This window comes from Bombina bombina, chromosome 1 (assembly GCF_027579735.1).
Source record: "Bombina bombina isolate aBomBom1 chromosome 1, aBomBom1.pri, whole genome shotgun sequence".
NCBI classification, from domain to species: Eukaryota; Metazoa; Chordata; class Amphibia; order Anura; family Bombinatoridae; genus Bombina; species Bombina bombina.
The window spans coordinates 1,115,155,967-1,115,173,376 of NC_069499.1; the positions used below are offsets into that span (position 1 = coordinate 1,115,155,967).

The following is a 17,410-nucleotide window of genomic DNA, read 5'->3' on the forward strand; positions in this document are numbered from 1 at the left end:
ATTCTGGAGTGTATGGGGAGCCAGTGTAGAGACTGGCAGAGTGGAGCAGCTGATGTAGATCGTCGACTTAGGTGGATGAGTCTAGCAGAAGCATTCATAATAGATTGGAGGGAGTAGAGGCGATGTTTTGGAAGGCCATTTAGGAGGAGTAGATTACAATAATCAATGCGTGACAGGATGAGGGAATGAATAAGTATTTTTGTAGTTTTTTGAGTAAGGAAGGGACGAATTCTGGAAATGTTGCATAGGTGTGAACGGCAGGATTTGGTAAGTGTTTGTATATGTGGGTTGAATGTGAGTTCTGAGTCTAGTGTGACCCCAAGGCAGCGGACCTGAGGTGAGGTGTTGAGAATAGAGTCTCCAACCATCAGAGAAATGTCAGGTGTCGGATGTCTCTTAGAGGGGGAGATAAGAAGCAGCTCAGTTTTGGACAGATTGAGATGGAGGTAGTGTGAAGACATCCAAGAGAAAATTGCAGAGAGGCAGTCAGAAATCTGGTTGAGTAAAGAGGGAGAGATATCAGGAGAGGAAAGATAGATTTGGGTATCATCAGAATATAGGTGGTACTGAAATCCAAAGGAGGCTATACGTTTTCCAAGGCAGGATGTATAAAGAGAGAAAAACAAGGGGCCCAAGACAGAGCCTTGCGGTACTCCAATTGAGAGAGGCATAGGATCACAAGATATGTTGTTAAAGGAAACTGAAAACGAGCGGTTTGAAAGATATGATGCAAACCAGGAGAGGGCTGTGTCTCGGATGCCAAATGAATGTAGTATTTTTAGGAGGAGAGGATGGTCAACTGTCTCGAAAGCTGCGGACAGGTCAAGAAGAATTAGTAAGGAGTAATGGCCTTTTGCTTTAGCTGATAACAGGTCATTTGTTACTTTAGCAAGAGCGGTTTCTGTTGAGTGTTTAGGGCGGAAACCAGATTGTAGTGGATCAAGTAAGGAGTTAGTTGTGAGAAATTGAGTTAGCCGATTATAGACTAGTCATTCCAATAGTTTTGAAGCAAAGGGAAGTAAGGAGACCGGTCGATAGTTAGCAGGCGTGGAGGGGTCAAGCGATGGCTTTTTTAGGATTTGTATGATTGACACATGCTTGAATGTGTCAGGAAATGTGCCAGCAGTGAGAGATTGGTTAAAGAGATGAGTTAGGGTAGGGGTTAGTGAAGCAGAGAGAGAGGGAATAAGTCGTGAAGGAATAGGGTCAAGTGGGCAGGTTGTGAGATGAGCCAAGGATAGGAGTGCAGAGACTTCTTCCTCTGTTACAGGAGGGAAGTAGCATAGATTTTTGTTAATAGAAGGGGTGGGTAGGATTGCTGGGTTTGCGGGGTGCGAGGTGCAGATCTCTTTTCTAATGGTGTCAATTTTATTTTTGAAGTGATGAGCAATAATTTGGGCAGTGAGGTTTGTAGTGGGCGGGTGGGGGGGGCAGGCGGACGTAGAAGGGAGTTAAAGGTTGAGAACAGTTTTCTGGGGTTGGATGCGTGAGATGACACAAGGGAGGATAAATAGACTTGTTTGGCCAGTCTGATAGAGCATACAATTTTAAACAACATTCCATTTTACTTCTATTATGAAATTTGCTACATTCTTTGGTATTCTATGTTGAAGAGGCAGCAATGTACTACTGGGAGCTAGCTGAACAAACAGGGTGAGCCATTGACAACAGATATATATGTGCAGCCTCCTATCAGCTGATAGCTCTCAAAAGTGCATTGATGCTCTTGAGCCTATGCAGGAATGTTTTTCAACACAAGATACCAAGAAAACAAGGCAAATTAAATGAAAGAAGTAAATTGGAAAGTTGTTTAAAACAACATGAATCGTGATAGTTGTTTTTACTTTACTGTCTCTTTAACTTTAAAGGTTTTCATCAGTCTGTCCAATGTTTGTTTTTGAGAGTAGAATAGATCACATTTTTTGGGATATCCCTATGTAATAAACACTAAGTACTTCAGTCACAAATGTACATTTCAGTGCTCAAACAAGGATAAACTTTGTGCAACACTTTTAAACTTAAAATCCGGTAATGAAAAAATATGGATGTTAGATTAAATGACACATTTTAGTTTTGTAGAAAGAACAAAAGAGAAGGCTAGAGAGAGAAGGAAAGAGAAAGAGCAAAGAATGCAAAGCATCACGTTACAGAGGATGTTTGTGCTTGTACCAATCACACTTTAAATGGGAAGAGAGAACTTGGTACTGATACTGCCATCACACAAGTGCAGTTAAATGCACTATCAATATGTTCACAAATGGTAAGTTAAAAATCATGGCATAAAATTATAAAAATTGTCAACAATCACTATGGTAATAGTAATAATACTACTACAGAAACCTATGCATACATACATTTAAAACTTTATTGGTAGTTCCTTTTGACTTATACCCTACTGGCTTGAACAACTGTCTCACTAAAGCTGCTGTGAATCTACTACACTGTACCGATTATCAATTGCTCCTCAGCACTGACTATGCCATGTTATATATCATGCTTCAGAGTTTGTGACCTTGGATGAATACATCGCTCTAGTATTTATGTAGGGCATGTATGATTCACCCATAATGGTAAATAAGATAACATGTAAGTTGGACATTATAACCAATGACATAATTTCCCTACACCCCTGTAAGGCCCCTAAGATCTTTCCTGTGTGTGTCTGGGGTCATGTTTGGCCCCAGTTACACACATGGCCCCAGCCAGGTAAGATCTTAGGGACCTGACAGGGGTGAAGGTAACGATCTTGGCCTGCTTCTGACAATTGCTCATAACTTATCTCCTGCAAGACTGATTTCAGTCTCCAACCAAAGTAATCCCTCATTTACAACACAACCCGACACCTGTTGGTTGTATGGATTCTGCAGTGACTTTTCAAGGAGCCTAGTAGGAATCATACACTTTTACCTGAGCCTCAAGAATTGTGTTTCACTGAAGAAATATTAGGTTAAACACCTGCTCTGTGCATGTAACTGATAGAATTGGGGTTTTAAATCACTGCACTGTGTTTGAAATTAGAAGAAAGTTAAATCCTTGTTTTGTGTGTTGGTAGCAGAAAATATGATTATATTCTTGTATTCTGTGCAATTTTCATATAAAGTATTAAATCTTTACAGTTTGTGTGCTATTAGCAGAAGAGACGTTACATCCCTATACTGAAGGCGGAAAGAAGTGCATAAAATCCCTGCCGTGTGTTTTATTGGCAGAAATGTTTAAGTTCCTGTGAATTTTTTCACCTCTCTTTATTCAAGATCATCCTGAATTCTCAGCACTAGCCATGTTTTCAGTATACTTAATATAAATCATTGCAATAATTAATCATTTTAATAGGATTTTACCTTTTATTTCTTTTAAATTTATTTGTGCAGTGCCCATTACTTCCTTTCACAGCCCCACAAGGTGGCAGGGGACTCTAAAGGAAGGCATTTCTAGCAAGATTATACAGAAAGAGAAGAGCTCTTTCAGGAATGTCTGGTCACCCCATCACTTCCCTAGGGTCACTTTGCAAATACATACAGAATAAGAATACATTTCTAGCATGATGTCATAACCCCTTTAGAGCAAGCAACATGACGGCTTACTGTTCATTAAATGCTAAGAAAACAGGAAGTTGTCAGCATGTCTGCTCCCTTATTTAGCTGCAGATAGAGGCTACGCTAAGTACTTAAATTGGGGAATGCATCCTGATTGCTGTAATATGCTGAAATGTTATATTTCCTAATTGCTTTTAAGTAAGGTTTAAGGTTTTAATCGCTGAATCTGAAATGGATCTCCTGGGATATATCCTGATGGAGATGACACTCTGTATGATAAACTAGATCTTTGCTTAGATAGCCTGCTTTGTAACTGAGATCTGCACAAATATATCAGAAAAATGCTTTTATATTCTTCAAATACTTCTGGACCAACAGAGATAAATGTCTCCCTTGAGAATTAGGCTTACTTCTTGTTCTTCCTTAAACATGTTTGTAAAATATCATTGGCTGTTGTCTGTAAATATCTTGACTGAAGATTTCCATTGTATGAGAGCCTGAAATATTTGGAGGAAGGATTGCTTCTTCCTGAACCCAAGTACCTTGAACATATTGTCATTGACAAGTTGTGCAGCAATGCAGTTTGCTGGAGTATGTGTTTGTAAAGCCCTTAAAGGTGCTATTTATACCTGTAGCATTGGTATGGGGGTCCATGGGCACAATAAGTCTAGGAGTGCTACTTTGCAGGAGTTTGGGGCTGCACCAAAAGAGCTTAGGCTTGTTCCTGCTTTTCTGGTTTTGATCCTGACAAGCTCTTTAGCTTCTATCTCCTGTTTAACTCTTCTCTGTACCTTAACTTGTACACTGATTTATTGGCAAAATACCATTGAAACTGTATTTTTGCAAATTATATTAAAACCTCCTTTTGTTTTGACAACTGGGTTCTGACTGACTACCTGGTAATGACTTTTGGCTTGTATAACAGATATTCTTCAGATATTCCTAAGTTAACCTGTTAATGTTACAGCTTATTCAAGTTTACTTCCCGTCAAACCCTGCTTGAAGCTTGGCAACACATCTCCTGCTAAGGTGGTTACAGTCATCAAATTGACTTATTACCTTATATATTAACCAAGCCCACATGATGCAGCGAAAATAACAAATAATATTACTATTCTGTCCCAACAACTCTCTACTTTGGCCCACACTATGCAAAATGTATAGGTCTCTAAATTTGCTGCAACGAGAGTGTATAGGCTTAGTGACAGACTGCTGGAGTTGTCCCCAATGTTTACTGCTGAGGAGGTTTGTTTATCATACGCTCTAGGTTAACAGAAATATGGATACCTGACTCATCCTGAACCAAGTTTGCCATTAACAGAAAAGTTTAATGGGGACAGACAACAGTTCTGTACCCTTAACACAGCCTGACAAATACTATTTTTGGTTTAAAAAACAAAACGTAGAGGGCGCCACATAGTGCAGATCATACAGGTAGGTGCAGTGTATGAAAATAGCCAAATAGCTACTCACGTGGTGTGATGCACATAAGTGCAATACAGGCAGTCCGGATCCAAAAGTCGTCCGGTAGACACTCAGACACGTCTGGATCAGGTGATATCCTTCTCCCACCAGGGGAAATCCAGGGATTGAAGAGTATGTTACACTGAATAATCAGGCTGTCCTTGTCCCACCAGGGGGAGTCCAGGAACTGACGAATGTGTCTCACTGGATATACCAGGCTACAGGTAGTGAATGTAGCTAATCTTTGGTTAGATGTAGATACACTAAGATGGCAATAAAGTGTCCAATCCAGGGAAAGTAGTAAAGTGTAGCAGCAAAAGTGACAATTAAAAAGTTTTTATTAGGGGGGTGGAGCTAGACAGCGGCCATGATCAGCAGCAAAATCGGGAAGCTCCTCAAGCAACTATTGTAACTTACCGTTTATCTCCTCTTAAATACAACATATTACTCTACAAATTCACATACCAACTAAAGAGAATCCACGGAGCTGAACAATTCTATAATTTTCATGATCATATCGGCTGGACCAGAGCCAGTAAATTTGAGTATGCAGGCCCCAGCATTACTTCTTACACAATATCCCCCCTGGTTAACTAAGTAGCCAAGTAGTGCAGTGCTTATTTGTTACTTCTCTCAGAATCTGACCTGCCTCAGGAATCGCTAATATACTAGTACAAGTAAGGAGTCGTTTGCAAAAATTGAATTCATCATGACGGCTGATCTTAAAGGTTTGATCGCTACCTTAATAGTCCGGGTGGATACCCATACAGCAACGCTCACTTCAGAGATAAGGCATGCCTTATCACACATTGGCATGAGGGATCCTAAACCTGCACTCTATACTTGTCAGGATGTTCAGTTGACAGGCGGCAGGCAGAGGAGTCCGAGCAGGGATAATACAGCCCCACGTGAAAAGAGTAAGACCAGCGCTGAATCCTCCTTCGTACAAGGGTCTGTGGCTTCACTTACTGACGAGCTGGATCCCGGCATCACTACTGAAGAGCACAGCTTACTGGTGGAGGTCTTCCACTTGCTTAGTAGCAAACACAAGGTGGCAAGACGCCATCATACGAAGACTACATGTGGATCTCACCTACAGAGGTTCAGGCAACGCTCCTGCTATGTGAGGCAACTAAATATCCCCAAAACAACACCTAAAGACCATGTTGTACTAAGAAAAAGGCGGCATCAACCTATGTTGCTAGAAAAAACACAGCTGTGGGACCCTGGTTGACATACCCCACAATATTTCACCTTGATCACCTGATTGAGTGGTCCCGTTGACTTTGATGCATTAGCTAACTATGCCCAGAATAACAAGTGGAACTGATGAAAAACATACTATCGTTGCTAAAATCATATTTAGTAGTAGCCTAGGAGCAGGTTTATATGCACTTGTATACATTGCATTTTGTAATATATGGTTTTATGTCAGAAGATTATTATTGCTAGGCAGGATGTACCCAGGAGCTTCTATTCTTTATCCATCTATACATTGCCACACAGTAATCAGATAGAGTTATCCACTGTTTCCACCACACATGAGAATCTACTTAACGGCTCCATCATATATATTACCTTCAGGTTATATATTGGTTTATATCTCTTAGCTCAGACTGCTACTGTACATTTTTTATTTTATTTCATTTTTTATGTCTCACAAATATGGTGATAAATAACTAGTTCTTATCATGGGGTTCAGGGATTCCTGTGTATAAACAATCTGATAAAGCATTTAGACGTAGTGAGGGTCTTCCCACCTCTGCTAGATCCTACTGCCTGCGGCGGGGTAGTGGGACATGAGACTAACGTCTGACCCTGTTTACTTTTTCTCCTAAACGTCTAATTCCTGAAATAAAATAGAAGTTATAGTTTTAAATTGTGTTTATTATAGGACCTGCTATGATTCTACACCAATTACGTGCATATAAGCTTTTTTAGCCATTTTCCCAGGTAGTGTTTTATAGATCACACTATCATTCTCTAACAGAGGAAAATAACCTATATACCTGGAGCAGTATGTATGATTCTCTGAACCCATATATAAACATTAATGGACGCAAAGTTGTTGAGAGGGCATATCTGGGGGTGCAGCATGGTTTTGACATGGGTTTCTCCTCACTTGTTCGATATTTGATTTTTTAGAGTCCTTCTTGTATTCTTTAAGAGTTATCTCAAGATTAGTCCATAAGGACAGCTTATTGAATTGGGTGCTGTTGAGAAGTTTAAACCCATGTCATTTATATTTTAGCTAAACATTCATAAATGCATATGGATAGCTCAAGAGTATTGTTATTCTATTATTTTGTTACTATGCACTGTAATGTCATGCTGTTAGTAAGACTGTTAACCATTTAGTCAGTTTTTACCCACTTTGGTGAATATATAAGCGGTATTAACCCGCTACTATATTATTTGTTTATGTCTATTTGTTTATTTTTCATGCCCATAAGGGGCTTTTTTCACTCTAATTACCTCCAGCGATATAGGCTATTAGGTATAGGTATGAGAGTGACCTATAGATTAGTCGGGAGGTGTATAAAACTTAAAAAATGAGGTTTCATGGTTACATATGTTTTGGGGGAAACGCAGTTTAATATGATCAAAATTGTATTATTATGATGGTTATTACTCAAATTGTTATTTACGTGACAGAACGTATCTTTTGTTTTATTATATTGTATAACAACCTCAATAAAAATCTTTGATTTAAAAAAAAAAGTTTTTATTAAAACAGGGTAAAAGCAACGCATTTCTCCGTGTCACAGCACGGTTTCATCAGGCTGCACAAACAATAAAATAGCTGCTACACTTATATCCGTTCATATCCAATCGCATCCAGAGAAAAACATAATTTATGCTTACCTGATAAATTTATTTCTCTTGTAGTGTATCCAGTCCACGGATCATCCATTACTTATGGAATATATTCTCCTTCCCAACAGGAAGTTGCAAGAGTCCACCCACAGCAAAGCTGCTATATAGCTCCTCCCCTAACTGCCATATTCAGTCATTCGACCGAAAACATGCAGAGAAAGGAAAAACCATAGGGTGCAGTGGTGACTGTAGTTCAAATGAAAAAATTACCTGCCTTAAAGTGACAGGGCGGGCCGTGGACTGGATACACTACAAGAGAAATAAATTTATCAGGTAAGCATAAATTATGTTTTCTCTTGTTAAGTGTATCCAGTCCACGGATCATCCATTACTTATGGAATACCAATACCAAAGCTAAAGTACACGGATGATGGGAGGGACAAGGCAGGTGCTTAAACGGAAGTTACCACTGCCTGTAAAAAACCCTTTCTCCCAAAAATAGCCTCCGAAGAAGCAAGGTATCAAATTTGTTAAATTTGAAAAGTATGAAACGCAGACCAAGACTCCGTCTTGTAAATCTGTTCAACAGAAGCCACATTTAAAAAAGGCCCAAGTGAAAACCACAGCTCTAGTAGAATGAGCTGTAATCCCTTCAGGAGGCTGCTGTCCAGCAGTCTCATAAGCTAAATGAATTATGCTTTTTAACCAAAAAGACAGAGAGGCTGCTAAAGTCTTTTGACCTCTCCTCTGTCCAGAATAGACAACAAACAAGGTGAACGTTTGATGAAAACTGTAGTAGCTTGTAAGTAAAACTTTAAAGCACAAACCACGTCCAATATTGTGTAATAGACGTTCCTTCTTTGAGGAAGGATTAGGATACAAGCATGGAACAACTATCTCTTGAGTGATGTACTTGTTAGATACCACCTTAGGAAAAAACCCAGGTTGGTACGCAGGACTACCTTATCCGTACGAAGGACCAGATAAGGAGAATCACATTGTAACACAGATAACTTGGAGACTCTACGAGTCGAGGAATTAGCTACCCAAAAGGAACTTTCCAAGATAAAGATTGATATCTATGGAACAAAAAAGGTTCAAACGGAACTTCTTGAAGAACCTTAAGAATCAGGTTTAAGCTCCATGGCGGAGCAACAGTTTTAAACACAGGCTTGGATCTAACCAAAGCCTGACCAAATGCCTGAACGTCTAGAATACCTGCCAGACGCTTGTGCAAAAAAATAGACAGAGTAAAAATCTGTCCCCTTTTAAGGAATTAGCTGACAACCCTTTTCTCAAAAACATCTTGGAGAAAAGATAATATCCTGGGAATCCAGACTTTACTCCATGAGTAACCCTTGGATTCATAACAATCAGATATTTACACCATATCTATGTTCAATTTTCCTAGAGACAGGCTTTCATGTCTGTATTAAGGTATCAATGACTGACTCTGAGAAGCCATGCTTTGATAACATCAAGCGTTCAGTCTACAGGCAGTCCATCTCAGATTGATTCTATTTAGATGGTTGAAAGGACCCTGAGGTAGAGGGACCTGTCTCAGAAGCAGAGACCGTGATGGAAAGGATGACATGTCCACCAGATCTGCATACCAGGTCCTGCGTGGCTACGCAGGCACTGTCAAAAACACCAAAGCCCTCTCCTGCTTGGTCTTGACCTCCGGAGGAAATCCCACTCCCCCGGAAGAAAAGTCTGACGACTTAGAAAATCCACCTCCCAGTTCTCAACACCTGGGATATGGATAGCTGATAGACAAGAGTGAGTCTCTGTCCAGTGAATTATTGTAAGACTTCTAACATCGCTAGGGAACTTCTGTTCCCCCTTGATGGCTGATGTAAGCCACAGTCGTGTATATTGTCCGACTGAGTATGATGTACCTCAGAGTTGCTAACTGAGGCCAAGTCTGAAGAACATGGAATATCACTCCCAGTTCCAGAATATTTATTAGAAGGAGGGTCTCCTCCTAAGTCCACTATCCCTGAGCCTTCAGGGAGTTCCAGACTGCATCCCAACCTAAAAGGCTGGCATCTATTGTAACAATTGTCCCATCTGACCTGCGGAAGGTCATACCCTTGGACAGATGGACCCGACATAGTCACCAGAGAAGAGAATCTCTGGTCTCTTGGTCCAGGTTTAACAGGGGGACAAATCTGTGTAATCCCTGTTCCTCTGACTGAGCATGCATAGTTGCAGCGGTCTGAAATGTAGACGTGCAAACGGTACTATGTCCCTTGCCGCTACCATTAAGCCGATTTCATTCATGTACTGAGCCACCGAAGGGCGCGGATGGGATGAAAAAACACGGCAGAAATTTAGAAACTTTGACAACCTGGACTCCGTCAGGTAAATTTTCATTTCTACAGAATCTATCAGAGTCCCTAGGAGGGAAACCCTTGAGATTGGGGATAGAGAGAACTCTTTCCTTGTTCACTTTCCACCCATGTGATCTCAGAAATGCCAGTACTACGTCCGTATGAGACTGGGCAATTTGGATGTTTGACGCCTGTATCAGGATGTCGTCTAAATAAGGGGCCACTTCTATGCCCCGCGGCCTAAGGACCGCCAAAGCGACCCCAGAACCTCCATAAAGATTCTTGGGGCTGTAGATATCCCAAAGGAAAGAGCTATAGACTGGTAATGCCTGTCTAGAAAGGCAAACCTGAAAAACGATGGTGATCTTTATGCATCACAATGTGAGGATAAGCATCCTTCAAATCCATTGTAGTCCTCTATTGACTCTCCTGGATCATAGTTAAGATGGTACGAATAGTTTCCATCTTAAATGACGGAATTCTGAGGAATTTGTTTAAGATCTTTAGATCCAAAATAGGTCTGAAGGTTCCCTCTCCTTGGGAACCACAAACAGATTTGAGTAAAAACTCTGTCCCTGTTCCTCTCTTGGAACTGGATGGATCTCGTACACAATGTAAGAATGCCTCCTTCTTTATCTGGTTTGCAGATAATTGTGAAAGGCGAAATCTCCCCTTCTTTTGGGGGGGAATCTTTGAAATCCAGAAGATATCTCTGGGATATAAATTCCAATGCCTAGGGATCCTGGGCATCTCTTGCCCACGCCTGGGCGAAGAATGAAAGTCTGCCCCCTATAGGATCCGTTACCGGATAGGGGTCCGTTCCTTCATGCTGCCTTAGAGGCAGCAGCAGGCTCCTTGGCCTGCTTATCTTTGTTCCAGGTCCGATTGTCTCCAGACCACCTTGGACTGAGCAAAAATTCCCTCTTGTTTTGCCTTAGAGGAAGTGGATGCCACACCTGCCCTGAAGTTTTTAAAAGGCACGAAAATTAGACCTTTTTTGGCCCTTGATTTGGACCTATCCTGAGGAAGGGCATGACCTTTTCCTTCAGTGATATAAGCAATAATCTCCTTCAAACCAGGCCCGAATAGGGTCTGCCCCTTGAAGGGAAGTTAAGTAGCTTATTTATTAAAGTCACGACAGCTGACCATGATATAAGCCATAGCGCTCTGCGCGCCAGTATACTAAAAAACAGAATTCTTAGCCGTTAGTCTAGTCAAATGAACAAGGCATCAGAAAACAAAGGAATTGGCTAGCATAAGCTTGTCAAATATATTCATCCAATGGAGTCGCTAACTGTAAAGCCTCATCAAGAGACTCAACCCAGAACGCCGCAGCAGCAGTGACAGAAGCAATGTATGCAAGGGGCTGCAGGATAAAACCCTGTTGAATAAACATTTTTTATCCATTGGATCTAAAAAGCACAACTGTCCTCGTCAGAGGTAGTGGTACGCTTAGCTAGAATAGAAACTCTTCTCTCCACCTTAGGAACTGTCTGCCAGAAGTCCCGTGTGGTGGTAACTATTAGAAAACATTCTTCTAAAAAATAGGAGGGGAAGAGAACGGCACACCTGGTCTATCCCATTCCTTATTAAAAAAAAATTTAGTAAACCTCTTTAGGTATTGGAAAAACATCAGTACACACCGGCACTGCATATTATTTATCCAGTCTACACAATTTCTCTGGCCCTGCGATTGTACACATTCATTCAGAGCAGCCAAAGCCTCCCTGAGCAACAAGTGGAGGTTCTCAAGCATAAATTTTAAATGTAGAAATATCAGAATCAGGTTAAATCATCTTCCCTGAGTAAAAAAAATCACCCACAGACTAAGCATATTGTGAGGTAGTATCATACATGGTTCTTAAAGCGTCTGTATGCTCTGTATCTACCCCCAGAGCTAACTGCTTTCCTTTAATTTCAGGTAGTCTGACTAATACTGCTGCCAGAATATTATTCACCACCTTTGCCATGTCTTGTAAAATAAACGCTATGGGCGCCCTTGATGTACTTGGCGCCATTTGAGCGTGAGTCCCTGAAGCAGGAGTCGAAGGGTCTGACACGTGGGGAGAGTTAGTCGGCATAACTTTCCCCTCGACAGAATCCCCTGGTAAAATAAACGCTATGGGTGCCCTTGATGTACTTGGCGCCATTTGAGCGTGAGTCCCTAAAGCGGGAGTCAAAAGGTCTGACACGTGGGGAGAGTTAGTCGGCATAACTACCCCCACGACAGAATCCTCTGGTGATAATGTTTTTAAAGACAAAAAATGATCTTTATTGTTTAACATGAAATCAGTACATCTGGTACACATTCTAAGATGGGGTTCCACCATGGCTTTAAAACATAATGAACACAGAGCTTCCTCTATGTCAGACATGTTAGAACAGACTAATAATGAGACTAGTAAGCTTGGAAAACACTTTAAATCAAGTTAACAAGCAAATATATAAAACGTTACTGTGCCTTTAAGAGAAACAAATTTTGTCAAAATTTGAAAAACAGTGAAAAAAAGGCAGTAAAACAAACGAAATTTTTACAGTACATGTAATAAGGTAACAAAGCATTGCACCCACTTGCAAATGGATGATTAACCCCTTAATGCAAAAAACAGATCAAAAAAACGACATAGACGTTTTTAAAAACAGACACAACAAACTGCCACAGCAGAGCTGTGGATTACCTTCCCTATAAACGATTTTGGAAGTCTTTTTAGCCCTTTAGAAATGTCCTATAGTATTCATGGGACTGCTGAGGGAATCTGGATGATTCATTTTGTAATTTTAACTGCGCAAAAAAGCGCTAAATTAGGCCCCTCACACTCATATTACAACAGTGGGAAGCTTCAGTTAACTGTTTCTATGCAAAATTTAAGCCAGCCATGTGGAAAAAACTTAGGCCCCAATAAGTTTTATCACCAAACATATGTTAAAAACGATTAAACATGCCAGCAAACGTTTTAAAACACATTTTTACAAGAGTATGTATCTCTATTAATAAGCCTGATACCAGTCGCTTTTACTGCATTTAAGGCTATACCAACATTACAGTGTTATCACCAATGTACGTTAAAAAACGATTAAACATGCCAGCAAACGTTTGAAAACACATTTTTATAAGAGTATGTATCTCTATTAATAAGCCTGATACCAGTCGCTATCACTGCATTTAAGGCTTTACTTACATTACTTCGGTATCAGCAGTATTTTCTTAGTCAATTCCATTCCTAGAAAAATATTTTACTGCACATACCTTATCTGCAGGAAAACCTGCACGCCATTCCCCCTCTGAAGTACCTCACTTCTCAGAATGTGTGAGAACAGCAAATGGATCTTAGTTACGTCTGCTAAGATCATAGAAAAACGCAGGCAGATTCTTCTTCCAAATACTGCCTGAGATAAACAGCACACTCCGGTGCCATTTAAAAATAACAAACTTTTGATTGAAGAATAAACTAAGTAGAAAGCACCACAGACTCTCACGACCTCCTATCTATGTTGAGGCTTGCAAGAGAATGACTGAATATGGCAGTTAGGGGAGGAGCTATATAGCAGCTTTGCTGTGGGTGGACTCTTGCAACTTTCTGTTGGGAAGGAGAATATATTCCATAAGTAATGGATGATCCGTGGACTGGATACACTTAACAAGAGAAAACTTCCCACCCACAAGTAACACTGCTGATTTCAGTGTGATTGATTGTAAGCATATAGTGCTTAGTTACCATGAGAGGTCTATATGATTCAGGAATCCATGTATCCTGCAATCTGACAGATTAATAAACCACACATATATATGTATGTAAAGTGTCTCTGTTATCAGAGAAACATTTAATCTAGCTATCTACAAAAATGCAAAATATAATAATAATCCCGAGAACAGAATAATCTTAGCCGATCCTTTATGGGGGGTATTAATACACTCAGATACGTCATATACTGGAGTGCCTCCTCTGTTAGAAACTCCAATCATCTGTTAGGAATGTAATGATAAACAAAAAACGTCACATAGTAGTGTGGATATTTGTCTTGCTCAAAATCATTAAAGTGAGTATACATTAGTATAAGTGGTAATCAAATAAGAATAATAATATAGAGTGCAAAATATAAAAAGAATGTGAACATACGTCATCCGCATCATAAAGTACACAGATGCCGGGGGTGTGTTAGTGAAATCACGGTCCGATAGGGCTAGAAGCTGTTAATATAGTGATGAACATCAGTGTAGTTCTTAAAGCGGACAGCCGCAATCGAGTGTGAGTGTCTATCACCACAATAACAAATATACATGGTGTATAAGTGAATAATAAAAATCGCATTAGCAATAACAAATAAACAAAAAACGATAAACAAAATAAACATAGCAATCATTAGTCGCCAGGGTCTCAAACACTAAATAACAAAATAGTAAATATAAAAAATAATAAGAAATAATATTAATAATAAATGTACATCAGCCAGAAGCGTGATGCTATAAATAATGGTAATGCCATAATAAAGTTTACCAAAATAATAATGACAATAGAGGACAATAAAAGACAATATAGAATTAAGTAATCTAGGAGTGTGTCCAAAATAGTAATAACAGTAGAGGAAAGTAGAAGACAATAATGGAATATGTAATCTAGGGGTGTGTCCCTAGAATATCAATTATATCGATCATAAAAAGCTCTAGGGAAAAAAAGCCAGATATAAGACTAAGAAAAATAACCAGCCAAATATAAATAGGGGGCCCATAGGTAATAGTTGATGTGACAATTCCCATATCTAAAAAATAATGAGAGGGTACGGGGGCAAAAATCCCCTCACAGGATAATAGTAATTTTTATGCACCTATATGTGTGTTGAGAGTGTCACTACCAGAGAATATAATATAAGGGTAGTGCATGATACAAAAGTGCTAATAGTGCAATATATGCACCATAGTGAAACAAAATAGAATAATAGTAACAATCAAAAGTATCTAAACTTATGTGAAATTAATGACACGTGACCAAACAGATATGGTGTAAACTAGAAGTAAGAAACAGACCCTAATATAATATGAACTAAAAAGCGGCAAGATCCATATTCATGTTGAGACCAGAGGGAAACAAGCCGCGAGATTACGAGTTTTGCGTTAGCCTTAAAAAGCAGCGTTGAGAGGTCCCAACGCTGCTTTTTAACGCCCGCTGGTATTACGAGTCTAGCAGGTACAGGTGTACCGCTCACTTTTCTTCCGCGACTCGAGGCTACCGCAAATCCCCTTACGTCAATTGCGTATCCTATCTTTTTAATGGGATTTGCCTAACGCTGGTATTACGAGTCTTGGAGAAAGTGAGCGGTAGAGCCTCTACCTCCAAGACTCCTACCGCATTTAAAAGTCAGTAGTTAAGAGTTTTATGGGCTAACGCTGGAACATAAAGCTCTGAACTACAGTGCTACAAAGTACACTAACACCCATAAACTACCTATTAACCCCTAAACCGAGCCCCCCCCCACATCGCAAACACTATAATAAAATTATTTAACCCCTAATCTGCCGAACGGACACCGCCGCCACCTACATTATAGCTATGAACCCCTAATCTGCTGTCCCTAAAATCGCTGACACCTATATTAAATTTATTAACCCCTAATATGCCCCCTCAATGTCGCCGCCACCTACCTACACTTATTAACCCCTAATCTGCTGACCGGACATCGCCGCCACTATAATAAATGTATTAACCCCTAAACCGCCGCACTCCCGCCTCGCAAACACTATAATACATTTTATTAACCCCATAATCTGCCCTCCCTAACATCGCTGCAACCTACCTACAATTATTAACCCCTAATCTCCCGCCCCCAACGTTGCCGCTACTATAATAAAGTTATTAACCCCTAAACCTAAGTCTAACCCTAACCCTAACACCCCCCTAAGTTAAATATAATTTAAATAAAACTAAATAAATTTACTATAATTAAATAAATTATTCCTATTTAAAACTAAATACTTACCTATAAAATAAACCATAAGATAGATACAATATAACTAATAGTTACATTGTAGCTATTTTAGTATTTATATTTATTTTACAGGCAACTTTGAATTTATTTTAACTAGGTACAATAGCTATTAAATAGTTAATAACTATTTAATAGCTACCTAGTTAAAATAATTACAAAATTACCTGTAAAATAAATCATAACCTAAGTTACAAATACACCTAACACTACACTATTAATAAATTAAAAAATAAATTAAATACAATTTTCTAAAATAAAATACAATTAAATAAACTAAACTATATTACAAAAAACAAACACTAAATTACAAAAAATAAAAAATATTACAAGAATTTTAATCTAATTACACCTAATCTAAGCCCCCTAATAAAATAAAAAATCCCCCTAAAATAATAAAATTCCCTACCCTATACTAAATTACAAAAATAATCAGCTCTTTTACCAGCCCTTAAAAGGGCTTTTTGCAGGGCATTGCCCCAAAGTAATCAGCTCTTTTACCTGTAAAATAAAATACAAGACTCCCCCCCAACATTACAACCCACCAACCACACACCCCTACTCTAAAACCCACCCGATCCCCCTTAAAAAAACCTTACACTACCCCATTGAAGATCACCCTACCTTGAGCCGTGTTCACCCAGCCGGGCACCGATGGGCCAGAAGAGGACATCCGGAGCGGCAGAAGTCTTCATCCGATCGGGGCAGAAGAGGTCCTCCATCCAGCAGATGGACAACTAACTAAGCTGATTGGATCAGCCAATAGAATGCGAGGTCCATTCTATTGGCTGATCCAATCAGCCAATCGGATTGAACTTCAATCCGATTGGCTGATTACATCAGCCAATCAGATTTTTCCTACCTAAATTCTGATTGGCTGATAGAATCCTATCAGCCAATCGGAATTCGAGGGACGCCATCTTGGATGACATCATTTAAAGGAACCTTCATTCGTCATTAGTCGTCGGGAAGAAGAGGATGCTCCGCGTCGGATGTCTTGAAGATGGACCCGCTCCGCACCGGATGGATGACGATAGAAGATGCCGCTTGGATGAAGACTGCTGGATGGAGGACCTCTTCTGCCCTGATCGGATGAAGACTTCTGCCGCCCCGGATGTCCTCTTCTGGCCCATCGGTGCCCAGCTGGGTGAACACGGCTCAAGGTAGGGTGATCTTCAATGGGGTAGTGTTAGGTTTTTTTAAGGGGGATCGGTTGGGTTTTAGAGTAGGGGTGTGTGGGTGGTGGGTTGTAATGTTGGGGGGGGTCTTGTATTTTATTTTACA

General features: G+C 39.9%; 1 protein-coding gene across 1 annotated transcript in view; it reads right to left on the bottom strand.

The window, feature by feature from the left end:
• Window positions 1–17,410, bottom strand: part of FBXO47 (F-box protein 47) — a 512,374-nt gene that overhangs the window by 215,139 nt on the left and 279,825 nt on the right. The gene's annotated exons all lie outside the window — the stretch shown is intronic.